Below are 26786 nucleotides of genomic sequence, written 5' to 3'. Positions count from 1 at the left end.
TTTTTCCTTCCAGGTTCTCTAAGTGCAATCCCTATCATAAAGCAAAACACCTACACCACAATACCTTGCCTTCCTACAAAAGCTCCTTTGTGAATTTATCCCATTCTTAACCTTTACAGATTTTGGCCCAAGAAACATTTATTCTTAACTGCATTTCTGTCTTTTTTCCTTCAAAATTTTACTCGAATGTATTGTCCACAAGATACCCAAAGTACCTCCTACCAACAAAATGAATACTTTTTCTGTGAAAAAGAATTGGTCTCTGCACAGTGATTCTGATGTTCATTTGCTTTTTTAATCAGGCAGTAAACATCATGTAATCTGCCATTTCCCTTCTAGTCTCAGTTTACAGAAAATTCAAGGCAGAATTTAGTTATTGAGTTCATCTGTTGGACAGTCATTCCCTTCTGAGGGATGAAGAGATTTGTATTCCCTTTCTCCCTCCTTTTATTGCTCTGGGTTTTGCAGTGTTTAATTTTAGAAGCCATCTCAAATGCTTTTGTAATAAGTAGGGGATAAATCTTAAACCAACACAGATCAAATCTGTGATCCTTGCTGCATTAATTCAAACTTCCATCAAGATCTAAAACCAGAGGTAATATCTCCTTGAACACTTATTCCAGTGCCATTTGGCACTAGGAAAAAGCTGTTGTGGGGGATCTGTAGTTTACTCTCTTGGAGATGAAGCCAGCAAGAACATTTGTCTAAACATCAATAACAATTAGATCTTAATTATAAGGATATGTTCCAAGTAACACTCTGCTCCCAGAGGGGTAGGTTTGGATCGTTTGAGCCACAGATTCATTTTGTCATTTGCCATCAAAGTCATGCTGAAGTGCTCACTACACTTCAAAGTGACAAGGAGGAGTTACTGATGCAAGTCATCCTGAACTTGCCAAACCTTTGGAGGCTCTTGGTTACTTTTAAACTAAACTCAGAGACAGAGCATTATGTGCTTACTGCTGTGTTACATTGTTTTTGCATGTGATTATTTTATAAGCCATAATTACACAATAATTAGAGTGAATAAGGTTAATCGGTTCTTGTAACTGATCTGATTCCAAACCCTTTGAGAGCCTCTCTTGGCATCTAGGTAAAGCCAGAACTCCCTCCATGGCAATACACCTAACATAGTGTAATCCCTGCCTACTTCTGCAATCTCATTTCTTCCCACTGTCTTCTGCTCCACTCATCGCAGTCATTCCTCTTCCTTTAATTTTACAACCTTCCTCCCATTTCACACTTTTGTGTGCTTGCTGTTTCCTACACCTTTGCATTTTCTCACCTTTGCCTCCTCTAAGCCTGGCTAAGGCAGTCTCTTTCTGAGAAGATGCTCAGTGTCTCCCCTGACACTTTCTTACTTGCTTCTCTGCACATGCCCCATCTCTTCTTGTTCTTCATCTCTTATTCCCAGTGGACCAGGCTCCATGAAGGCAATACCATAGGCAAAGCTGAACTCTTGCACCAAGCTCGGAGCCTCTTTGTAGATTATGCTGTGGATTGATACTACAGGATCCCCCTCACCCCAATTCTCAAGGGACAGAATAACCCACAAATCCAAAACCAGCATATTAAACTGGGATATTCCTTCCAAGTAATCTAGTCCCTCATTTCTAGGGGAGAAAAAGTTAGGCTGAGAATGTCACAGTGCCTTACCTAACTCTATATAGCAGCAATGCTAGGCCAGGGCTCTGATCCAGGGCTCTACTTACTTTAAATAAGTGTTTCATTGCTGTACTACAGTGATCTTTCAGCAGGTGAAATTTTAGCACATTTAGGGTGATCAACTTTTCCTGATTTGCCTAGAACTCTTCTGGTTTTAGCACCATAAGTTCTGAGTCCCAGGAAACCCCTCAGTCTTAGACAAATCAGATAGTTGGATGCCCGGGTGGCCCAGTGTGTGGGTTGATACACCCTCCCTCCCTCAGCGTGTCCTCCCATAGGTAACAAAGAGTATGGGCAATAACAGCTCCCACTACTGCGACAGACTTCTCGGGAGCTGTAACTCACCCCTCATCATCAATAGAAACCAACAGCCCTCATGTTATCAGGCACGCTTTGAATGTGGAGATTTTCCCTTTCTCATTAGGATTCTGGGGTCCCATGGTCCATCTTCTCGTCTATTCAGGCTGCCACAACAATATACCAGAGACTGTGTATCTTAAACAACAAGATTTGTCTTGTCACCATTCTGGAGGCTGGAAGTCTGAGAACAGGGTGCCAGAATTGTAATATTCTATAGAGGCTCTTCCTAGCTTACAGATGCCTCCTTCTTGCAATGTGCACACACAGTCTTTCCTCCACGAGACCATGTGGAGATAGAGCTTTCTCTCCTTCTCTTCTTGTAAGGTCATTCATCCTATCAGATAAAGGACCCTACACTTACGACCACATTTATCTTCAATTACCCTCTAAAGCCCTACCTCCTAATACAGAGACATGAAGGCTTTTGACATATGGATTTGGGGGCACCACAGTTCAATGCTACCGCATCTCCAGCTGGTTATCCCATTAAGCTTAGAAACTAGAGATTCACTTGGTAATATCACACTGTGACTTCAAATTCCCTAACACTTGGAACAATCTTCCCCATAGCGGTGGTAACTTGCTTGGTGCTGGGTTTTTAAACCCATGCTGACAGCAGCAACTGACTGGTGCCCAACTCTTATAGCAGAAAAGGACAGAGGAGAAAGGTTAGAAAGTGAGAATAGGAAACGGTGGCCCCATGCCACTTGTCCAGCAGAGCATGGTTTCTGACAGCAGCAGTAGTGGCTGCTGTTTGCTGTGGTGTAGGTTAAAGCTGACCTGATTCAGGTGGATGGTGAGAGTCGGGTCTGAGACAAACTCAAGTTCATTTCTGTTCTCTATGTCCTTTCCTTTCAGCTTCATTCTTCATCATGGGGAATGAGGGCCTTTAGAGTACACTAAAGCCCTGGCAGAATATTTCAATGCCCCCTGCACACCCATCTAGCTGAACAATGCTTTCAAACACCAAAATTTCCAGGGCACAGAAATCGAGAGAGGACCCTGTCACACTGCAGATTCTGATTCACTAGATCTGAGGCATCTGTATTCCTAATGACCTGCCAGGTTTCTTGCTGCTCATAGTCTGAAACTATGCTTTGAGGAGCAAGACCTCCAAAGATGCTAACACATTGCCTTGAGACTCCATCCAGTCTGATTTCTGGAGGTGGAAGCAACCTACTACTTTTGCACACAGATTTCTCTTCAATGGAGCTTCGGGCCTAGCTGAATTTGCTCCTTTGCTTTCTCTTGAGAGAATCCTCACCAGCAAAGCCTGTTTCTCTCCCCTGGATGACCCTCTCATCCAAGACCTGTCCCTTACCCTCCCTTCTGGAGTCCCCTGGGTAAAGTGTTTTGCGGCATTTGCTTGTGGATTACAGGACTTGGACAGGTCTCTGGGGGAAAATGTGGAATAGTTAATCCCAGGCAGATTCAGAATTGCTTCTCAGACCCTACGAGGACCCAAGGGCAATACCAGCTGCAGAATATCAATTTACTTCTTAAAATTGTTCTGTCCAAAAGCAATCGAACGGCAGCTCTCAGGATCCCCAAACTGGCATGGCCTATCTGAGCACCATGGGTCTGTTGGGACTTGATTTGTAGTTTCTTCATTAAAATAGCATGCTCATAATTACACTGACTTAGGACTTTTGGTGTCCTGATCATTCAAGGATTGTAATATTAAGGAAAACCATCAAAATTACACTATTTTAAAATGTTTCTATGCAAAGTGGTTTAGAAAAAGAAACAGATCAAAAATAGCCTACAGGCCTGCTTTTGTATTTCTTCTTTTAGGATAAAGGAAAGGAAATGGCAAAACTTAGGCTACTTCTCCTCTTTCAGAATCCACCTTGCAGTTGCTTCTTTTGAGGAGGGTTCTGCTAAGGGGCCATCACAGAAAGCCCAGGAAGTTGGTAATAACAGGGATAACATATAGGTCAGTGCCTTTGCCTTCCAGCCCAATCTCCATCCCTCTCTGCTCTGCGGTGCTCTGTATCACAGGGCTCCCAGCCTCCCTTGCTCTCTGGCTCCTGGAGGGGTGCAGCCAACAGGATGTGCTAGTGCGGCTGGAGGCTGGAAACTGAGGAGAAAGTGTATTCCTCCCACTCACTCCACTTCCTGTGGTGTCTCTGGCAACGGCAATACTGGGACTTTCAGCGCAGGGAGGATAGCAGTCTTCTCAGAGAGCCCCCTTATGGACTGTGGGGACACTGTCTCCTCCCTCTCTGTGTGGCTTCAGGCCCAGAGGTCACAGCAGCTTCCTGTGGTCACTAGCTCTGGATTGCCTCCATGACCACTTCTTCCCTTCTTAGCTCTCCTACTCTTTCCTAAAATTCCTGTGTCTGAGTGTTAAATAGTTCCTGTTTCTTAACTGATATAATAATCATTGTACCTACTTTACTTTCAAGATTAAAGGAGAGAAAGAGAGAAAGAGAGAGAGAGAGAGAGAGAGAGAGAGAGAGAGAGAGAGAGAGAACACAAGTTTGGAATATAAACACAAAACAAAATATTGAAAGAAATGACAGAGGCTGGGCACAGTGGGTCACACCTGTAATCCCAGTGGCTCTGGAGGCTGAGACAGGAGGATAATGAGATCAAAGCCAGCCTCAGCAAAAGCAAGGCACTAAGCAACTCAGTGAGACCCTGTCTCTAAATAAAATACAAAATAGGGCTGGAGATGTGGCTCAGAGGTCGAGTACCCCTGAGTTCAACCCCCCCCAAAAAATGGGAGAAACAATGATATATATATATATAAAGATTTTTAATTTATTTTTTTTCATTTGTTCTAATTACTTATACATGACAGCAGAATAGGGCTGGGGATGTGGCTCAGGGGCCAAGTACCCCTGAGTTCACCCCCCCAAAATGGGAGAAACAATGAATATATATATATATATATATATATATATATATATATATATATATATATATATACACACATATATATATATATATAAGTTTTTTAATTTATTTTTTTCATTTGTTCTAATTAGTTATACATGACAGCAGAATGCATTTCAATTCATTGTACACAAATGGAGAACAGCTTTTCATTTCTAGTTGTACATGATGTAGAATCACACCATATGGGCAGTCATACATGTACCTAGGGTAATGTTGTTCATCTCATTCCACCATCTTTCCCACCCCTATGCCCCCTTAATATATTTTTTCAGAAATGAAACTATTAAATATGCTTTAATGCAAAATTCAACAATGATTCAAACCATTCGTGAAACCTAGTTTCACACTTCTGACTTTAGTGGTCTTTTTAGAAAGAAGATGCAGTGGGCAGAGCACTTGAGTTGGGAGTCCAGAGATGTGGCTCTCTGCAAGATCTGTATTATGTCCTGTTTCTCGCTTGCCACCATGGGACCTCAGCCTCCACTTCTTTAAACTAAAGTGGATCAAGAAGAGACTTTCTGAGGCTCCCTGGAGCTCCCGTACTTTAGGACTATAACTTGTATAACTTATATTTTTTATCTTTGGAAGAGGATAGGGAGTAGAACATCTTCTTCCTTTTAAATATAAAATTGTAATGGCTCTGGAGTTTCCTATGTCTAGCCTGGTAAGAAATCATGGACTTGTGTGTGTGTGTGTGGTGGTGGTGGGACATTTCTATTTCCCATTTTTTTAAGGATGACCCTCACTCCTGAAGGCTTGGTAAAACTGCTCCACATAATATGTGAATTGGCAAAGAGGTAAATGACGGGGAAGGGGGTACTCTGGGCAAGGGAAATACTCTGCATGGTGACAATATGAGGTAATAACTCGAGAGGGTTAGAATGTAAGTGCAAAGATGCAAAGCAAGAGACCAGATGGTTGTTCTCAGTATTTCTGCTTTTCAGTTTTAGATATCATGTATGAAAGAAAATAAAACATAGAAACACTGAGCAGTAATTAAGACAAAGATAGGAGATCAGTATTTCCCCTCCAGATGGGAAGACCTTGGTTGTCAAACCAAATGATGGATGTGGATGGGGTGGAAATTGTGTATGAATAGGCACAGAAGCACATGAGTTAAGATTTTGAAAACAGGCATACCTAGATTGGTATCTTGGTTCTGTCCCTTATAAGCAGAGAATATGTGGGCTATTAATTTTCCAAAGCTCATTTTCCTTATCTGTAAAATTGATCCAATACCATGGTACTTGACTAGATGTGATAATGAAACCCCTACTCTCCAGGGACACTTGGCAATGTCTGAAAACATTTTCTATTGTTAAGAGCAAGGAACGTGGAGGCTTCTGGCATATTTGGGCAGAGGCTAGGAATGCTTCTGAAAACCCTACAATACACAGGACAGCCCCCTCGATGATGCAGAATTATCTAGTCCCCAGGATGTCAATAGTGTCCAGCTTGAAGGTAGAAACTACTTTTCCGTGAATTAAATAAGCTAACACATATAACCGCAGGGTACTATTCTAGGGCACATGTCATTCACTTTGGTAATATTTGCCTAGATGATAGTTACCAGTGAAATCTTGACAAGTTAAAGATTTTATACAAGAAGAAATGGTCAAAGATTGAGGTTATGTGGTGTTTTAGTCAGCTTACTCAGGGCTATGACCAAAAGGGCCTGACAAGACAATTAGAGAAGGAAAAGTTTATTTGGGGGCTCACAGATTTAGAGGTTACAGTTCATAGAAGGCCAACTCCATTCCTCCATTCCTCATTCAAGGTGAGGCAGATGTCATGGTGGAAGAGTATGGGGAAGGGAAGGGGCTCATAGGATGATCAAGAAGCAGAGAGAGTCTACTCATTAGATACAAAATATATACCCCAAAGGCACACCCTCAGGGACCCCCCTCCACTAGCCACACCCTACCAGCCTATAGTTATACCACTGAATTAATCCCTATCAAGAGATAAATTCAGTGATTGGGTTTAGGCTCTTAAAACCCAATCATTTCACCTCTGAATATTCATGCACTGCCTCACACATGCACTGTTGGGGGACACCTAATATCTAAACCATAACACTTGGCAAAGGTAATAATATGAGAAAATAACCAGAGAAGTTAGAATGTAAATGTGAAAATGGGAAGCAGAGAGACCAGGGTGATCATTCTCAGTATTTTTGCGCTTGAGTTTTACACATCATTAAAAAAAATAGTAAAAATCATGTCAACGTAGATTTTATTTGCCTTTTGTATAATTTAGTATGAATATAACTACTCATTATTTGCTGTTTTATGTCTTCCTTCCTTCCCTCAGTGTGTTGATGAACTTTGACCATGGTATTGCATGTTATCAGCATTTCATTTCTTTATCAATGCTTCATATTCTATGTAATGAATGTATCTCGGCATTCACTGCGAGTGGACATTTGAGTTTTCAGTTTAGGGATACTATGAATATGCTACGCTTTAAGAACTCATGTGCAATCACTGTAGAGACATATGTTTTAATTTCTCTTGAATGAGAAGCTAGAAGTTAAGTCACTATGTCAAATGGTTAGTGTTTAGGTTTACATAAAACCGCGACCAACTGTTTTCCAGAATGTTTGGATATTTTTATTCTCTCATCAGCAACATACAAGACCTCATCTTCCCCAGCACTTGGTATTGTCAGTCATTCAAGTTTGAACCATTCTTCAGGGTGGCTGGCGTGTTTCAGAACTGTAGGCATGAAAGCTGTTCTAGAGATCTCCTAGCCAACTTGCTCTGTTGGCCAGAATAGGGTACCATAGCCTGGCCTCAGTTGCAGGGGAAGCTGAGAAACCAGGACTAGAACATCTAACCTCTAGAGGGGAGATGGTTTTCACAAGCAGAGAAAGAAGGAACTGGGGTGAGCTTCAGATGGACACCCCAGTGCTTCCATGCCATGTCTCACTGGTTGAGGTCTATTGCAAAGTGTTCAACATGGTCCTAAGGACTTGCTATCTAAGTTCCTTTGAAAGAGGATGAAGCCAAAGCAGACCACAGTTTTAAGTTTGGATCACAAGAAACAAGTAGCCTCGGTTGGAATGGTATGGAGCCAGGATTGGTCCATACATTGTCTGTGGCCCTTTGACCTGCTGTTCTTTTGTGAACACAGCATAAGTTCAAATAAGAGAGAGCAAAACTTGATGTTCTGTTCATTTGTGTTATTGTCTGCTGTTGGAGTCCTAATGAATTTCCTCACCTTTTTTCTATGGATAGAGCTTCCTGGTAGCACTGGAATTTGAATAAAAGCCTCCAGGAAAAGTCAGAGAGAGACCCTGTCACTAATCTCCAGCGTGTTCCAAGTTTTAAACCAATTGTTTGCAGAGAAAGACTGCATCTACCTTGCTAGAATATTCCACATCAATCATCTGCTCTCCTCTCTAGAGTGAATCAAATGACAGTGACAATGTAATGGTATAAAGCAACTGTTGGAGTCCTTGTCACAACATGAAAAACATGAGCATAATAGGAAATGATCTCTATTAACCAGAGATGGATCTCCATTTTTATTTATGCAGATACAAAGGGATATTTGGATTAGTAATTATATTTTTGGCATTTCTCAGAGTTTTGAATTATTACTGGAAACAGCTTGATGAATTCGAATGGTGGATTCTAAATTCCTTATTCTTCTATAATCTATTGCTCAATGTGGATAATGGAAATGTTGCTCCAGTAAGTAACAATTTGGAATGGAAAGTAGAACATTGGATTCAGAGTGTTTTTTTTTTTTTTTTTTTTTACCTTTTTGGTACCAGTTTCTTAAGAAAACTGTAGTGGACTTTCCACATAAGTTAGATGAACTTGAGAATTTTTGTTTATTTTTTTTTCATGACCATTATTATGGAACTCTTTATTTCTGGGAAACATCAAGCATTTTTTGTTGAGTCTTGCCAAGGTTATGTTTGCTTTATTTAATCTACCGCAGTGTGTTGCAGCTAAGTTTTCAAGTTTCATTATGCACACTACCCCATGTATAGCTGTGCACTAGTGTGGGCACTGCACTCAGATACACAGTTTTTAAATTGCCTCAAGAAGATATCTAATATCCAGCCAGTAATAACATATGAGAGCCAGTTTCTTAATAGGGAAATAGATAATTATGAGCATAAAAATAGCACTTTGGGGCTTTTTTTCATCCCCCTGGAAAATATATGTTCTCTGAGCCAGAGGAAATTTTACCCCAACTCCTGCATGCTCCCCAGGGCAGGCTGACTCTGAGATGCAAGAGAAACTAGTTCCCAAGCAGCCCTCTCTTCCCACCTCCATTATGACAAGGCAGGTTGGATTTAATAGTGTCCTACTTTTAAAATCTGCTGTGAGGTGTGTGTGATGGTCTCCTGCCTCCAAACAGAAGACATGATACTGAATGCCACTTGTTGCCTCCAATGACAACTGGCTTCGTGTTCTGGGTGGGGGAAGGGAGAGTCCTCTTAACCAGGCCAGGGCCAGCTCCAGGCAAAATCATAACACTGCTGAATTCTTAATTTTCTCCCTTCCCTGTTCTTATTCCCTTCCCCAATGTTGTAAGCACAAACACTCCCCCCACCCACCCCCTGCATCTAGATGTTCAGTCTCACTGCTGGGAAATGATCTGAACAAACTACCAATTCCCGTCTGAAGCTGGCTGGTTGAATCAAAGCAATAACACTCCACCTTCCCAACCCCTGACCCCCACAACACACATGATGGATGCCACTCACATTAAACACACTGCTGAGGGTGGCAAGGGTTTTGGATCATCCCTACAGCACCGCTCTTTTTCCCACATGCATGAAAGAACATCTAAATGCAAGTAAGAGAAAGCTATCACCGGAGTAATGTTGAATCTGCTTTAATTGGCAAAAATAAAATAATTTGCATGCTTCATTACTTTAAATGTGATCAGTGACAAATTACTTCTGTCTCAGCTCACCACGGGGACTCTGAGCCCTTATGCTGGCCATTCTCCACTTGCCTTCCCAGCTCTCTCCACTCTTCCCCACCCTGCTTTGTGCCCTGGGAGAGTGCCCTTTGTCATGTTGCAATATGCTGAGGTGACCTCCCGCTTCCTGGTGGAATCTGTCCAACAGGAGACACCCTCAGGATACTGGATGACTATTTCTTCTCATCCCTGTGTCTGCTGACTTGAGCTCCTCTTCCAAGGACTGCCCAGCTCCTTTTAGGTGTCCCTTTTCCATATCTGCAACTTGAGTTGCAGCTACAGCTCTCTGAGGGATCCCAGAATGGGTCCCTTCCCTCCCAGGGAGAGAAAAGCCACCTTTGAAATAGTCCCTGATAGCACATGCCAACATGCCATCTCTTTCCTGCCAAGACCCCAAGTGATCTCACAGTTGGGAACAAGCTGCCTAGTTTATTCCCTTTCCTAGGAGTTACGGTATTCAATAGGACACTCTTACTGTCGGTGTCAAATCAAGGAAAATTCTTCATGTCCAAAAAGAATCATTCTCAAATGTTGGACCTGTAGGGTTGGCCACTGAGCAGGAGCTCTTTGGGCACAAGAGCTTCCCCTTCCTCCTCAACTCCTAAGACACATTGCTCTTCCTGTACCTTTGCTCTCTCTGTTCTGTTTACCAGATACTCTCCCTTAACCTTTTTTTTTTTTTTTAAGTATCAAATTTACTGCCGGGAATTCTTAAAGCCTATTTTGAACTTGTCTTTTTTCTCCCTTAAACCCTCTCTCCAAGGGTTCACAGCAATCCTCTGGGAAATAGACACACTCGTACACACCACAAGTATAATTTTCACACTCTAAAAATATGACTATTACTATCTGCCAGGCACGGGGCTGTGATCTGGTTCATGTTCTGATTTTGTACCTTATTTAGATGGACAGTATAACAAAGTACTTAAAAGCATGCCATTGACTTTGGTCTCAGATGGACTTGGTTGGAGGCTTAGATCAGCCATTAGCTCACTGTATATGAATACATTATGCAACATGTTTTCTGAAAATAGAATGAGGATAGCAATGTTCTTGTGGGATAGTTGTGAAAGTTGAGTGGGATATTTGTCCTGCTTTTAAGCATAGTGCCCTTACATAGTAAATGCTAAATAAATATTAGCTAAAAAAAAATACAAAGAACAATTTCTGTTGCTACCATTAGGCTTTTTGAAGGGAACATTCTGTCTTTCTATCCTTCTGTTCTCCTGGATAGAAGGCCAATATATATTAAGGATGGCTGGATGGATGGTTAGATGAGGTGGATGGATGGACGTGGTTGGCCTCAAATAGAAATTTATTCAGTTACTTGAGTATTAACCTGGCAAAGATCATGGTTTTAAAAATTCCACCCAGTGCTTGGGATTTCTGCACATGATTTCTCTCTCTACTGAATTCATTCAAATCGTGGACACACACTCTCATGTTTATAAGTTCCTTTCTGGCCTTTCTTTTGCTTTAGTCCTATTTTGCAAGGAACTTGTTGTTACAGATTCTCAGCACTCTAGCTCTTGGGGAGCTTCAGACAGGTATGCATCCTACTGGAGGATTATGTTCTCCTGCTTCTTTAAAAACAAGGGATGCAGATCCTGCCAAAGCTAACAGCAGGGGAGAGATCATTAGTTGACTAAATATTTCCACAACAAAAGTTGGGAAGTTTAACCCCAAGGGTATTGGTATTTCTAACCATTCTCTATGGATCAACAATTAGGCCAAGTTCATCTATCAGTTATGAAACAGCCCAGAAAAAATTTAGACTTTTGTTTTTGTCAAGCAGAGAAATAAACAGAAAAGTATGGAAAACACTACACAAAAAGTCCAGATTAATTATTTCTACATCTGTTACTATTTGCCCTTTAACCAGTCAGAAAGGATCTAATCAAGTTCAACATTTTGTTTTCGTAGTACCTACTATGTGTGACAGGAACTCCGTATAGCCTATAAAGGAAATCTTTTGAAATGAGATGTAGTTTGATTAAATCAATCCTATGGTGGTCGAGCATTATTTAGAAAAAGTAGATTCTTTCATTTTTGGCCAGAGTGGTCTCATCTATGTTTGAACTCATCAGCAACAATAGCTTCAGTTCTTCCAAAGTTGGGAGAAAGGACAGTACCATGCATGGATTTTGGAGTCACTTTTAATCTTGTCTGCACAGTTACCAGCTGTAAGGATGAGCAAGTTCTTTGATCTGAGCCTTTCTCCTCCACTGAGAAATGGATGGAATAGTGTCTTCCTCACCATGCATTTGAGGAATGAGGGCAATGGCACAAGTGTCCAATAATGCCAGTTTCCTTTGTCATTTTGTGACAAGGCTGGCGCTAACACACCTTGGACAGGCTGGGACAGAAGAAAGCACTATATAACTAGAAATTCTTTTATTTATTTAAGGTAGAAGAACAGAACATTGACCTGGTTCATTTTGTGAACCTTCCGTTCCTGTGCAACATGGGCATTGATATAAGATGCCTTAATATTTATCTTTTGATGTCACTAAGGAAAGCCTTTGCCTAGGTTCTTGTGTGTACATCTGTCTTGGATTAATAAAGTTAGAATGATGGTTGAAACAACTTCTTGGTGCTACGTTTCTAAACATATAAAGTTCTGAGGCCTTTTATCTTTTTTTTTCTTTTCCAATTGAGTGGAAACACTGACAGCCTCTTTTGAGGGAATTTTCTTTGAACAGAGAAGGTAATATTTGGGAGAGTCTAGGCCTTTTGGGTGGACATTGAAAAGCACATTGGTACTCTGTTGCCAACTGTGGAAATCAAATCAGGAGATCATGAGTTTTCTGGAGAACCATTGGATAGCTCAGAATATTGACAAGAGCTTAGAGAAGGAAGCTCAGAAAATGGGCAGAAACCAAGAAAGGCCACACATCATGAAGGTCTGCGACAGAAACAGTCTTTCTGAACTGCTGCCTCCAGCCTCGACACTTTGGGATGTTTGCCACACTGCAAAGAGACTTTAAGATAGACTTTAAGATAGACTTTAAGCTGTAGCACAGCTACCAGGGTTAATCTCTGATTGCCTTTATATAACTGTCTCACATTCTTGAGATTCAAAGTTCTGGGTGGGAGCATCTGATGAGCCAGTTAGGTCACATGACCATGCTCTATGCACCTTGGAACTAGGGCATGGACCGAGAGCAATAATGAAGATGGAGGAAGACTCCAAAGCCTTAACTCCAAACTACCATATTTTTTTTTAACAATGCACAGAAACCAAAAATCAGTGTCCTACATAGGAGGTTCAGCTGGTCCTGTCTCTGTCTTTGTGCATCTCCAGGTTACCACAGTGGTTGGCCCCAACCAGTGTGAGGCGTGAACCTCTTATGAGCAGACCTACTGCTCTGTTTTGTTCAAGGACTGAGGCTGCATTTGATGGACATACATCATCTGGCATGACCTGGCTCTGCATCTGCTTTTATCTGATTCTGGCTTCTGAATTCTTGCCATGGTCAAAGCAGGGACCTCTGGAGTCTGCCAACAATACTGACAAGCACTTCCTGAAAAGCGAGACTCCATGCTGGAGATATTGCCTATTGACAAGCTCAAAAATGCAAAATGGAATATGAGCTATTAAAGTACTTCGGCGCATCATGTTAAAAGCTTCTGGTTTGATTTTAGGCACTGAACAATTCATTCTTTTCCTTTATTCATACCACAGAGGATCAGTTTTGCCAAAGCAGAGGAAGCAACTAAGGGGCAAAATAGTAGCTGAATAAAGAGCATGTTGAAAAGAGCATGTCTTCATAGGTAAAAAGCATTTATTATATTTGGAGTTAGTCAGGATTGGGCTGGTTTTCAGCCCCAAACACTGCAGGAGTATAATTTTGGACTAGTGACCTAGCTTACCATAGTCTCAGTTTTGTCATATACAAAATAGAGATATTAGTGGTCCTAAAATGGAATGGTTGTGAGGATTTAAGATGGTCTATTTAAAGCCCTAAGCCACAGGATTGCTCAGTCATGGGTTGAGTTTTCCAGCTCCCTGGGGTTTCCTTGCTCCCAGAAACAAGAAGAATAGTCAGCATATTCACTGGACTGTAAAGCACAAAGTTACTAGAAGCAGTTTGAATAAAAGTCAAAGGTTAGACATAAACAATGAAATAGAACATCAACATGGAAGAGAAAGGAAATTGAACCCAAGAATAGGCAGACTTGCCGTTCCAGCACAATCCCTATGTCAGTGCTAAAGTAATTTAGCAGTAAAGCCACCTGAGATGAGGAGGAGAGAGGAGTCCTCCAGGCAAGAGAGGCAGTCTTGACAGTGAACATACTGTGCATCTATCCAGCTGGGTGCTGTGCACGCGTATCACACGAGAACCAGTAACGACCCAGGAAGTAGGCACAAGACCACCCTCACAGCACAAATAATGAAACTGAGGTACAGAGAGGCAGGGAGTGACGAACTAGGGTTCCTTCTGACCTCAATTCCTTCACTTCCCAGTGAAGTGGAAGAAAATCAGCTTCAGTATGTACAATTCTTCCCACTTAAGAAAGCAACTGGACTAAGTCAGGAATAGTTTAGTGTCATTCAAAATTTGGAGATTGGGTCAGTTGTCCACAGTGATCCCATGACTCTGCTGAGGGTAGATCACAGAGTCATGGGATCACAGGGTCCATCTGAATCAACACCAAGGGCTCACTCTATTCAGGTGGGAGGGTGTGGGTGCAGGGACAATGTCCCAGCAAATGAAGGAAGTCCCGTTCAGGTTAGTGCTATTATGAAAAATGAACCAGTGAACTTCATCCCTGGCATTGTTTAACTGGCATCCCTAATATTATTTAATCAATTTAATCATATAGGAAGGAGCTGACAAATGATGACTGGCAGTCATGTGATTTGTAAAGAAATAATGTTTTGTAAAGTTTTATTGGAGAACAACTACATCCATTTGTTTCTGAATTATCTAAGCCTGTTTTCATGTTGCAGTGTCATATTTGAGTAGCTTCAACAGAGACCACATGACCTATAAAGCCAAAAATATTCACTCTGTGCCTCTTTAGAAAGTTTCCTGACCTCTGAGGTAGGAAAGTATGTCTATGTTTGAATTTCCTCCTTACTGTTTTATTAGAGCTCAGCTACTCCAAAGTTAAATGTCTTGTGGTCAATTTTTATGAGGTAGGAAAGATAACCAGAAGGTGGCAACTTTATTGCCTATAAGTCATTAACCAATGGTGTCTCTATCAGCAAATTCACTTCAGTGTCCCTTTGACTGACTGATACATCATTTCCTTTCTCTAATCTCCTTCAAACCAGCATTACTATCCTATTGGTTCCCTCATTAGTGAATAAATTAAATAGATGTTTAAATTCATATTCATATTATTGTGTTTTCAAGTTTTATTTTATGTGAGTCATGTTTTTAGCTTTTTAAAGTTATAATTTGACAAGTTCAAGTGGAACTGTAATGGTTAACTTTAGGTGGCAGTTTGACTTGATTGAGGACCACAGAGAGAGCTGGTAAAGCAATCCTTCTAGGTATGTCCATGACAGCGTTTCCAGTCAGTGTATCCAGTGGAGGAGATCAACCCTCAGTGTGGGTGGGCACCTCCAATCAGCTAGCGACTCAGATGGAACAATAAAAAGCAGAGAAAGAGAATATTCTCTCTACCATCTGGAGCTGGGATACTTTTCCCGTCCCTGGACATTGGAGCTCCTGGACATTTGGACTCCAGCAGCTCCGCTGGGTTCTCAGGCCTTTGGCCTTTGACTGAGAGTTGCACCATTGACTTTTCCAGCTCTGAGGCTTCAGATTTGAACTAAGCCACACTGCCTGCATTCCAGGGTCTCCAACTTGCTGAAGGCCTGTGGTGGAATTTCTCGGCCTCCATAATCATTTGAACCAACTCTGCCAATAAATCCTCTCCCTTCTGGTTCTGTCTCTCTGGAAAATCTTGACTAATACAGGCACCACTGCATACAACAGGAGCCAGAATGGTGGCAATTCTCAGGACAGGAAGAATCAAACTGACCAGCTGTCCCCATTGGTTCCAACTATGGTATTGTACCTCTTCAGTTCACACAACTCTATAAAGTATGTTGATCTTCAAAGTGGGAAAATTAAGATAATAGCAATACCCACCTTATAGGATGCTTTTGGTCATCAAAAAAGATAATTTAAGAAAAGTATTCAGCACAATTATTAGTGTTGAATACTTATTAAAGGATAACTTCATTAACAGTGGGATTATCTTATCTACTAGCTGTTTTGAAGGCTATAAGTGACATATGTTTGATTCCTACCCTTGCTTTAGCAAAGGAAGAAAAAAAAGGGGGAACTATGCACTGCATCTATTTGAGTTCGCAGAAGCAAATAAATAAATAAATAAATAAATAAATAAATAAGCCAAACAGCTGAGCCCTAAGGGTCTCACTTTATCATGTGGTTAAAGACTCAGAGATATGAAATTGTCTATTGTGTCTAAAGACAGAGTGACTTTATTTTGCATCCACATACCTGGTCAGGTGGGTAGTTGGCCTCATCTCGCTTTGACACAGTGAATTCCAGCAAAGGCTGTAACATCCTCATAATGCCTGACATGTGGTACATGCTGGATAAAATCATATTGACCTAAATTCCCAGAATGTGAATGGTGATGGTAAGCAGATGAGACTGGCAAAAATGTTTTAGTCAACTATGGAAACAGTAAGGTATTTGATGAGGATGTGTAGCAGCTGGAGACCAGGTGGACTGTAGCCTCTGGTGACTTCTTTTCTCAACTATAAAATGAGATGAGGATGACGCTGCAAACACAGCTTAAGTGTGTTGAGATCACTGATTGGGTCCTGCTCTTCTAGTCTTTGGAATCTTCCTCTGCTTCTGGGGGTGCTGGGAGATAAGATATGTTCCTCTTTAGTTCCTAAGGGCACAAAGTTGGCCAGTTTTATTACATTATGGGAACTGCCTACCTCAATTGCATTGACAAGGCATGGCAGGCCTATATGTATGTCCCTCTTTCTCTAATCTCTTTAGTTCCATCACCTGAACATTTTATTTGAAATTGATTTTTAAATGTCTGAGTAATTGAGGTTTATGTGCAGTTGTCTCCTTGCGACAGAGGTAAGCTGAGGGTGCTTATATCCTCATTAAAGGCTGATTAGAAGTGATTGCATTGCTAGAGGTCTTGATTTGTGCCATTCCCAAGGGCTCCTATTGGAGAACAGCTTCTATACTTGGAAGACCTGTACATCTGGAGAGCAGAACAGTACGGTATTGGGTTTTCCATCTCTCCTGTGTATATTCTGCAAGATCAGTTTCAACAGGGGATATTTTATAAAGCTTTCCATCTCTGGGATACACCCAGACTCTGCTGAAGGCAAAATATTCATTTATTTTCCAGACATTCAAGAGCTGCTTCCTTGAGTGAATCTTAGGAATAAAGCTTTCAGGTGGGAAGTCTAATGTCTTTGGTGCTATTCTGTAAGCTTGGGCAAATCCTAGAGCCTCCCTTTCCTTTCATACTTTTTCCCAGTATGTTCAGCTCATATTCTATATGTGTGCCCTGGGACGTACTCTTTACCCCCAAAAAATTGACCATCAGATTGGGCCTAGAAGTCAGCCACAAAGAACTGGATCTGAGTCTTGGCTCAACCATTAAAGGCAGGGGAGTACTGGCTACAGTCCTCTGGTTCAGTTCCTTCATCTTTGAAATGGAGATATCAAAGCCTGCTTCCCAGGATGAGTGTGAAGACTAAGTAGAATAATGTATATAAAGAGCTGAGCATAAAAGAGGAGTTCAGCAACGGGACTCCACCTAAAATAATCTTGCCTCACCTTTGGAGTCGTTAGTTTTGTTTGGATCTTCCTCTATGGATCACGGACTTCTGAGTTCCATGAAAAGCATCAGCAAAATTCTAGAGTAAAAAGAAAAAAAAATTAAAAAGCATTAATCTGAAACTACCCAACTTCCTACACTGTACACTACTTGAAGCAGCTAATTTTTTGTCTATTTTGTACATTGTCCTGTTATGGTTCCATTGGGGAAAAAAAATGTATACTGCTCTGCAAACAAAAGTAGACGGTTAGTACTCTACTAGGAAACTCATAGAATCCACAAGTAGAACTCCCATTTCTTGTCCCACTGCAATGCCCTCTCAGTACACCAGGTGGCAGAAATTCCTTAACCGGTATTTGAATACATCTCAGGTTGTCTGGACTAGTGCATCACTAAAGCTTTTGCTTCAGAGAAAGGAAGAAACATAGGGATTCAGATAATGAAGGGTTAAGCCTCTAGGACTTGGAGTTCCTCTCTTCTAGGCTAAATTCCATAATACTGATCTCTCCCAGTTTTTTGATTTTCCTAAAATTGTCTCTGATGCATGGTTAGTCTCTGTTCTTCTAGCATCTTGTACTGAGAGGTCTGGGCAGTGTTTGGTCTCTACTAAATGTGTGCCCAAACAACTGACCATCAGGAGAAGTTGCTAGAGGAGGTGGGGGGATGATTGAGATGGAACCTACCAGAGGCTGGGACTCAGAAAGGCAGAGGGAAGGCAAGCTAGTCTTGATAGAACACAGAGTAAGAACAAAAGTGACAGGTGGGACTGAGAAGAATATGTGAGAAGGGACAACATGCAGGCTGGGAGTGAATGGGATTCAAGAGACATAGGAAAATGCATGTCCTGGATGATTCTAGAAAATGCTGAGTTCCCGTCCTTACTTTTTATAGACATCACAGTCAGAATGAAGCAGGCAAACAAGGATCTTCTCCCCAGTTAAACACTGGGTATGTTTGCCCCTTCCCAGAAATGAAAGGGTTAGGCCACTGTTTATTGAATGACTGGTATGCACCAGACTCTTCACTTAAAGCCTTGTGAACAGTGCGCTCATTTAATCCACAAAGCAAATCGAATGATCCATTCATGTATTCATTCACCATCAATGTATTCAGCATTCAGTGGCTCTGGGCTGTGGAAAGACAGCAGTTCACAAAACACCTCAAATCCCCCTCCTTGTAGAACTGATATTTTCAGGGGAGAGAACAATAAATAAATAACTCAGCATTCAGTAGGCATTAAGCAATCTGAGATCGACATGCCATCCCTCTCTTGGAGGAGAGGAGGCTGCAGCATAAATAGCTGATAAAGAGCTGATGTGAAATGGCCACAGCCAACCAACCACAGGCAACCGCAACCCTGACACGCGTGTCTTGGGATCGTGTGCTTCTAAACTGCCAGGCCCTTCTGTCCTCCTCATTCTCTTGCTATCCAAGGAAATTGTCCAACTTTTTCTCTTGAAATACTCCCATCCTTTAAACCAAAGAACCAGCCAACCCCCACTGAACACCTTTGAGGCAAGTGCCAGGCCCTGTACCAGGCTCCAGGAAGGCTCTGAGCTCTACAGAACCCACTTCTTCCCACAGCCCTGACACTACTACACATCTTCTTTTCAGATCAAATCGCATCGTTGCTTACCCATCTCAGCTTGGCTCTAGGTATGAAGCTACAGGTGCTGCTCCTGGGCCACTGTGCACTATGACTTAATGACCCGATTTCATGCAGTTTTTCTGGTTCAGTCACTTCTTTAAGCCTTTGAGGATTTCTTCTCCTCCTCCCCCGCTCCTTCTTAAAGAAACAGACTCATAATCAAAAGCAGAAACAAGCACATTAAAGTTCAAATCTATGCAACTCTGGACAGAGTTCCCGTGTTGCAAGTTCAGTCCTGGAGGTTGGCTTCCCTTTAAGCAAATCTAACAAAAGTTCACTTTGATGACTTTGATGACTTCTGCTGGCAGAAACCAAGATGGCATTTCTTCTCATTGAGAAGAGTCCCAAGCCCATAACAGAACAAGTAGGATACAGTGTACTTCAGAATGATTCACTTAGAGAAAAAGGGTTATATATTTCTCTTTCTTTTAATCTACACAAATGTCTCTGAAATAAAACAACTTGGTCCAACACAAACACCTTTGTATCTATGCGCATTGGGAGATCAGAAAGAGCTTTGCATTTCCTCTCACTTGCTATTTTCCTGTGTTCATTGAAACGCAGCATGCACGTTGATGTCATCTTCCAGAAGAAGAACGCAATATTTTTAGAGTGAAAGCCTTGTGTTAGACCCACCATAGAATATTCAAAAACGAATGTCTCCATCTTGAAAGACTGACCTCCTAACAGAAGCAAGCCTGCAAATTCTGTAGAAATTATCAAGGAAGAGCACTGGGTAAAAACTGAAAGCAAAAGGGATGTTCCAGACGGCCAGACATACCCTCCTCAGGGTGTAGCCGGTGCCATAAAGGAAGACCCAAACCTAACAAAGCCCACCCACTCAAGACCCGCCCACACTCAGCCACCAAAGCTGCCAACACTGTTTCCTTCAATAACTCCCAGCTCCAAGTAAAATAAAAATTCAACTCTAATGCCATCCATTTCCCTCCAAATTCTATGATTTTGTCATTTTTAATGCAGAGTAATACTCCATTGTGTATAAATGCCACATTTTTTTAATCCATTCATCTATTGAAGGGCATCTAGGTTGGTTCCACAGTCTTGCTATCGTGAATTGTGCTGCTATGAACATCGATGTATCAGTGTCCCTGTAGCATGCTCTTATTAGGTCTTTAGGGAATAGACCGAGAAGGGGAATAGCTGGGTCAAATGGTGGTTCCATTCCCAGCTTTCCAAGAAACCTCCATACTGCTTTCCAAGTTGGCTGCACCAATTTGCAGTCCCACCAACAATGAACAAGTGTACCCTTTTCCCCACATCCTCGCCAGCACTTGTTGTTGTTTGACTTCGTAATGGCTGCCAATCTTACTGGAGTGAGATGGTATCTTAGGGTGGTTTTGATTTGCATTTCTCTGACTGCTAGCGATGGTGAGCATTTTTTCATGTACTTATTGATTGATTGTATGTCCTCCTCTGAGGAGTGTCTGTTCAGGTCCTTGGCCCATTTGTTGATTGGGTTATTTGTTATCTTATTGTCTAATTTTTTGAGTTCTTTGTATATTCTGGATATTAGGGCTCTATCTGAAGTGTGAGGAGTAAAGATTTGTTCCCAGGATGTAGGCTCCCTATTTACCTCTCTTATTGTTTCTTTTGCTGAGAAAAAACTTTTTAGCTTGAGTAAGTCCCATTTGTTGATTCTAGTTATTAACTCTTGCGCTATGGGTGTCCTATTGAGGAATTTAGAGCAGATTATGCTAAGTGAAGCTAGCCAATCCCTAAAAAACAAATGCCAAATGTCTTCTTTGATATAAAGGGAGTAACTAAAGACAGAGTAGGGACGAAGAGCATAAGAAGAAGATTAACATTAAACAGGGATGAGAGGTGCGAGGGAAAGGGAGAGAGAAGGGAAATTGCATGGAAATGGAAGGTGATCCTCAGGGTTGTACAAAATTACATACAAGAGGAAGTGAGGGGTAAGGGAAGAATAATTCAAATGGAAGAAAAGATTTACAGTAGAGGGGGTAGAGAGAGTAGAGGGGAGGGGAGGGGAGGGAAGGGGGGATAGTAGAGGATAGGAAAGGCAGAAGAATACAACAGACACTAGAATGGCAATGTGTAAATCAATGGAAGTGTAAATGATGTGACTCAGCAATCTGTATACGGGGTAAAAATGCGAGTTCATAACCCACTTGAATCAAACTGTGAAATATGATATATCAAGAACTATGTAATGTTTTGAACGACCAACAATAAAAAAAGAAAAAAAAAAGTTCAACTCCTTTTCCCAAACTTCCCAGCTTGCAGATCAGGATCTGACTTCCCTTCTTTCTTCTGAACTGAACTTCTTGAAATGAATCCCTTTTGTCTGGGAACTAAGACTTTAACCACTTCAGGGTATCACTCGCTGTCTTCCAAACTATCCGTGTCTTTTCCTACTTCTATATTCTGTATTATTTACATGATTCCCATTCCTGAAACATCTTTCCTCTTCAACCGTGCCCCCTTTTTCACCCATCACAGTCATGTATGCATACACCATGGTCCAATCTTCACATCTCTTAGAACTTCAGTAAAGTTTCTCCTCTTCTCCCCTGTTTTGCCCACACTGGGTGGCACCTTTGCAGTATTTAGCAAATTCTGCCCTCCGTAGTTGTGGTTATATCTCATCTCTGGATTGTGAACTTCCAAAGGACAGATACATATCTTACTCATTGGTATCTCCTATACCCCTAGTACATTTCTCACTTTAGGAATGCTCAAAAAGTATTGACTTAGCTGGATTCCAGAGGTCAAGGACAAGTTGACAATAGTAGCAATACTATTGATCCAAATGTCCATCAGTGAGAAAGTAGTCCTATGGTCACACAATGAAATATAATATATCCATGGAAATAACTGAGTTACGGTTCTGTGTAGCAATTTGGATGAGTCATTGGACTACAATATTAATTTTTTAAAAACTCTAGAAGATTATGCACAGCATGACATCCTGTATATAAACTTTAAAACAATGAAAGTAAAGCAATGTATGTCTTTGTGCATGCATAAAAATTTAACAGAACCATGCAGAAGGAAAGCAAAGGAATAGAAAATTTAGATTGGAGAACGCAGGGGATAGATTGGTGAGAGGCACCATATGCTCAGGTGTAATTTATTGATGAGCTCCTACCTTTTGTTTTTGGTGGTAGGTTTATGCAAGCTTACCACAATTTTTTAAATTAAATAATAAATAATGTGATCCAGGCATTACCCAATGGTGAGAGTATGTTATGATCTATAGATTCTGATTAGTCTAATCATGTGTACCTGAGGTCTAGTTATATAAAAAGAACAACAAAGAGAGTCTAAACTAGATAATAGATGATATTAAGCTTAGTCATCCATGATCACTTGGAATGGAAGATCCTAATCTTCCATGGAAAGAGGAAGAGGGATGATTGGGTGTGCTGTTTCTCATATTTTCCTTGTTGGCTGAAAATTCTCATGTAGCACATACACATAGCACTACATTAGATCTACATTCTCAGCCTGCAAGTTAACATGAGATTCCCAGTAAGAGCAAATATACTAATTGAGTCACCTAGGACTACATTCATGCATTTATTCATTCAGCAAATATTTATGGATGGGGCCCTATGCTACATACTGCATATAGAGTGGTCTTCAAAACCAACTCCTCTTAGAGCTTAGAGACTGTTGGAAAAGACAAGGCACACAGAGACACCCATGTCATGACTGCACAATTAAACACTGTGAAAAGCCCAGTGAAGAAGAATAGACCTGAGTGCCAACAGAGAACACTGCCATTTTTGTCATTTTAAAGCAGTGTTTTTAAGAGAGGATAAGCAATACAGAAAACAGCCCAATTTTGCTAGGCCTGCAGTTCACCATCTGTGCCCTGAATGGACATGTCTGTTGGAAAATATATCAGAAATGGCTTAGCTGGGGCATTGTGATGGGCTCAGGAAGTTCTCTCATTAGCCTTGCCAATGTGGCCAGTGTCCTCCATCTCCAACATTCTGATGCCAGCCCAGCATGGCTAGGAAGGAACAAGAGGAGAAGCGTGGAATACAAGGTTTCTAAGGGGTGTGAGAGGAAGGATCGGAGCTTATCAAGAGTTGGATGGAGGGACCTTAGCAGGGTTTTAAGCAGGCAAATAGCATGCTCTCATTTTACACTCTTAAAATGAACACCTGGCTGTTGTGAGGAAATAGGAGTGAACAGCTCCAGAAATAGAAGCAAGAAGACCAATCAGGAGTGCAGAAACCTGGAGAGGGACGTTCGTGCCTTGGGCTGTGGTGGTGTTTGTGGAGATGGGAACAAAGGGAAAGGTTGGGCTATGTTTTAGAGGTGGAATCAATAAGACTTTTTAAAGAAGTAAAAGCATCAGTCAAGGGCAAAAAAGAGGAATCAAAGAATGATTCCTAAATTGTTGACTTAAGAAACTGGGTGTTTTATGGTACTGTTTACTGAAAATTAAAAGATTTAGGTAAGAGGAGGATTTGAACCAGAGAGGATGTTGGAAAGTTGAATTCGACTTTTGATGAGTTAAATTTGAGATATCCATTAGACACTTGACTGGAAATTCAGGTAAAAAGGTTGAACATTTTACTCGGGAATGTGGGAAGAAATCTGTTCTCAGACAGATTTGGGAGTTAACCCTATGGGTGGTATTTGAAAATCTCATTGTGGATCCAAATAAGATTAGATAAGTGGAGAGGACAGAAAGAGAAATGAAGGTCTAGGATGGAACCTGAGGCATGTCAGTATTTGGAGGTCAGTCACACGGAAAAAAGGCAGGAAAAAAAAAAAAAACCTGAGAGGATGCATTCCTTGAGGTGGGAGGAAGGGTAGGAGAATGTGGATCCCAGAATCCTGGAGAATAGAGAGTTTCAAATAGAGAGATGATGTTAAATGATGCAGAGAGATCAGGTGAGGGAAGAAAGAGACATGCCCGTTGGTTGTGCTAGCACCGATATCCTAGGGCTGTCTTCATGGGGTGTGGGAGCAAGAAATCCAGGTCAGGGGAGTCAAGGGAGCAGAGCTCTCTTAGGAAGAGAACATTTTACAAACAACTATCCTAGACTTTGCACTAATTTATGGAGTAGAGAAAATGTTCTAGATAAAGAGGCTTAGGAGATATAATCACAGGCAATGTATGAACCCTGCTTGGATTGTTGTTCAATTAATGACAAAAAGACATTTGGCGGGGGATAATTGAGGAAATATGAGTCTAAACTAGATAAAAGATGATATTAAAGCATTTTTGTTAATTGTGTTAGGCACCACAACAGTATCATGATTATGTAAGGAAATGTACTTATTTTTAAAACAAGAACTGAATATTTAGAAGTGAAATGTCATGGGGTCTGATATTTGCTTTAAAGTGCTACAGCCAAAAAAAGAAGTAATGAAGGAAATATGACTGGAAGTTAATCATTTTCAAGTCTATATGATGAGTACATGGGGACTCATTATACAGTTCTACTTTTATGTGCGTTTGAGACTTTTCATAATAAAAGTTATAAAGCAGGTATACTGTGATAGGGGAACAGAGAAACAGGATGGTAGCCAGAGGAAAAATGGTAAGTTGAGAGAAGTTTTTCAATTAGTTTTAAAAAAGAAACACTAGATCATTTTCATGATGACAATCATTTGAGAGAGGGAGAGGTTGATTATGTCGGTATAACTGGGAGCTCCTTAGGGAACCAGAGGAGACTTGAGCAAGCCCAAGTGCAGGAGCTGGCCTCTGAGCTTGGGCACAGAAAAGAGACAGTTCAGACGGAGGGGAAGCGGTGGGTTTGGTAGTGGGAAAACAGGCGTGTTCTGCCTTCTCAGTGACCCAGAAGGAAGAGTCATCAGTTGAACAGTGATCCGGGGTGACACAGAAGGCAGAAAAAGAAAGGAAGGCATGTGAAATAGTAATTTAGAAATTGGGAATGTGTGGCTGGATTGCCAGGTAGAGTTAAGGACTCCTTCATGAAATCAGGTCATGAGGTGCAATTGAGACAGGTCAACACCTGGTGGTTTTCCCCAGGAACAACCAGTTGCTCAGGTGAAGGCAGAGAGCAAGTTGGTGGTCAGCTCTAATCAGGTTGGGGGTATATACTGGTAGAATGAGAATTACGTGGATGATTGATAGAATCTATGCTAGCCATAGAGGAGACTGAGGAGGCTCAGGAGAGAGGGAAATGGTAGTACGTGGATCAGAGAGCCTGATGAGGCCTCCACATTTACTGAGCAAATGTTCTTGGTCCTGTGGGAGCATTTTATTTGTATTAACTTATTAAATTGTTATAATGAGGCCCAAAGGGTAGGTATTGTTCCTGTTTGCCTCCTAAAGGTGAGTAGTTTAAAGGACGGAGAGGTTAAGGAACCTGTGTGCACTCCCACTGCTGTTTAAGGCTGAGATCTGATGCTTGTCCAGGTCCAAATCCACCCTTGACCGCTAACAAGACAATCTGGGGAGTGGGATTTTATAGGGTAAGTGAGCTGGAGTGTTAGAAAATGGAGGTCAGAAAATGACATGCTTGAAGCTGGGAAGGCTTTGAACATGGGAAAATGAGATGTGGTAGAGGAAATGATCCCTAGAGATGAGGAGGTTAAGGAAATAAGAAGTCCAGAAGTTGAATAATCACAGATACTGAGACCTCCAAGGATGGGACAAGAGGTAAAGGAATAGATGTCTTTACTGTAGAATTTCTGAGAGAGTGTCACATGGGCTGAGTTTCTTTATAACATATCAGCCAGGAGAAGCATATGGTACATTTTTCAGATTTATTCACTGTATTATCTCTTCTCTCAGACACATATATTCTGAAATTCAATATATTCCTAGGACTATGATTCAAGAAATATTGCGGAGAGACAGGCTCCAAGGCAAAGCCAAAGTCTTATTGCTACCCCATTCCTGGTGCCCAAACACTCAAGACGGATCCACCTCCAAATTGAGCAAGGAATCCTTATAAAAATATTCATACTCCACTGAGGGACAAGCTTGTGCCTTTAAGAATGGTTAATTACAAACTGAAAATTTCCATGTTCCTTCATTCGAGCAGCTTCGTCCAAAAGGCCAAATGACCTGCCATTCTGATTGCCAGAAAAAATCTCAGCTGCAAGCTGCTCTCCTAGAGCAATCTACGCCTGCTTTTCAGGCTTCAGAGTTTGAGATGAGCCAAATAATTTCCAAAGATAAGCATCTGACCTTCCCTCTTGCTGAAGCCAGCATGAATACTTGTTTTTTGAAGATTCAGCCATCATCCGTCATTTGCAATTATGGAACTCTGTGCTGCCCTGTACTTAGAGACCTGGGCACAGTTCACATAAACAACAAGCAAACCACCCTTCACCCCCCCGCCCCCCGCGCCTCCTTCTGCTAATGAAAACCTTTTAAACTGAACTTTTCATTGGTTATTTGTTACTGTCATTTGTCATTGTCTGTCCCCAAGATGATGGGTTTGTCACTAAAATCACTTCTCCCTAAGCCTCGCTGGGAATTGAA

Source organism: Spermophilus citellus (genome assembly GCF_964194105.1).
Source record: "Spermophilus citellus genome assembly, chromosome: 15".
Classification (NCBI taxonomy): Eukaryota; Metazoa; Chordata; class Mammalia; order Rodentia; family Sciuridae; genus Spermophilus; species Spermophilus citellus.
This window is presented reverse-complemented; position numbering follows the sequence as displayed.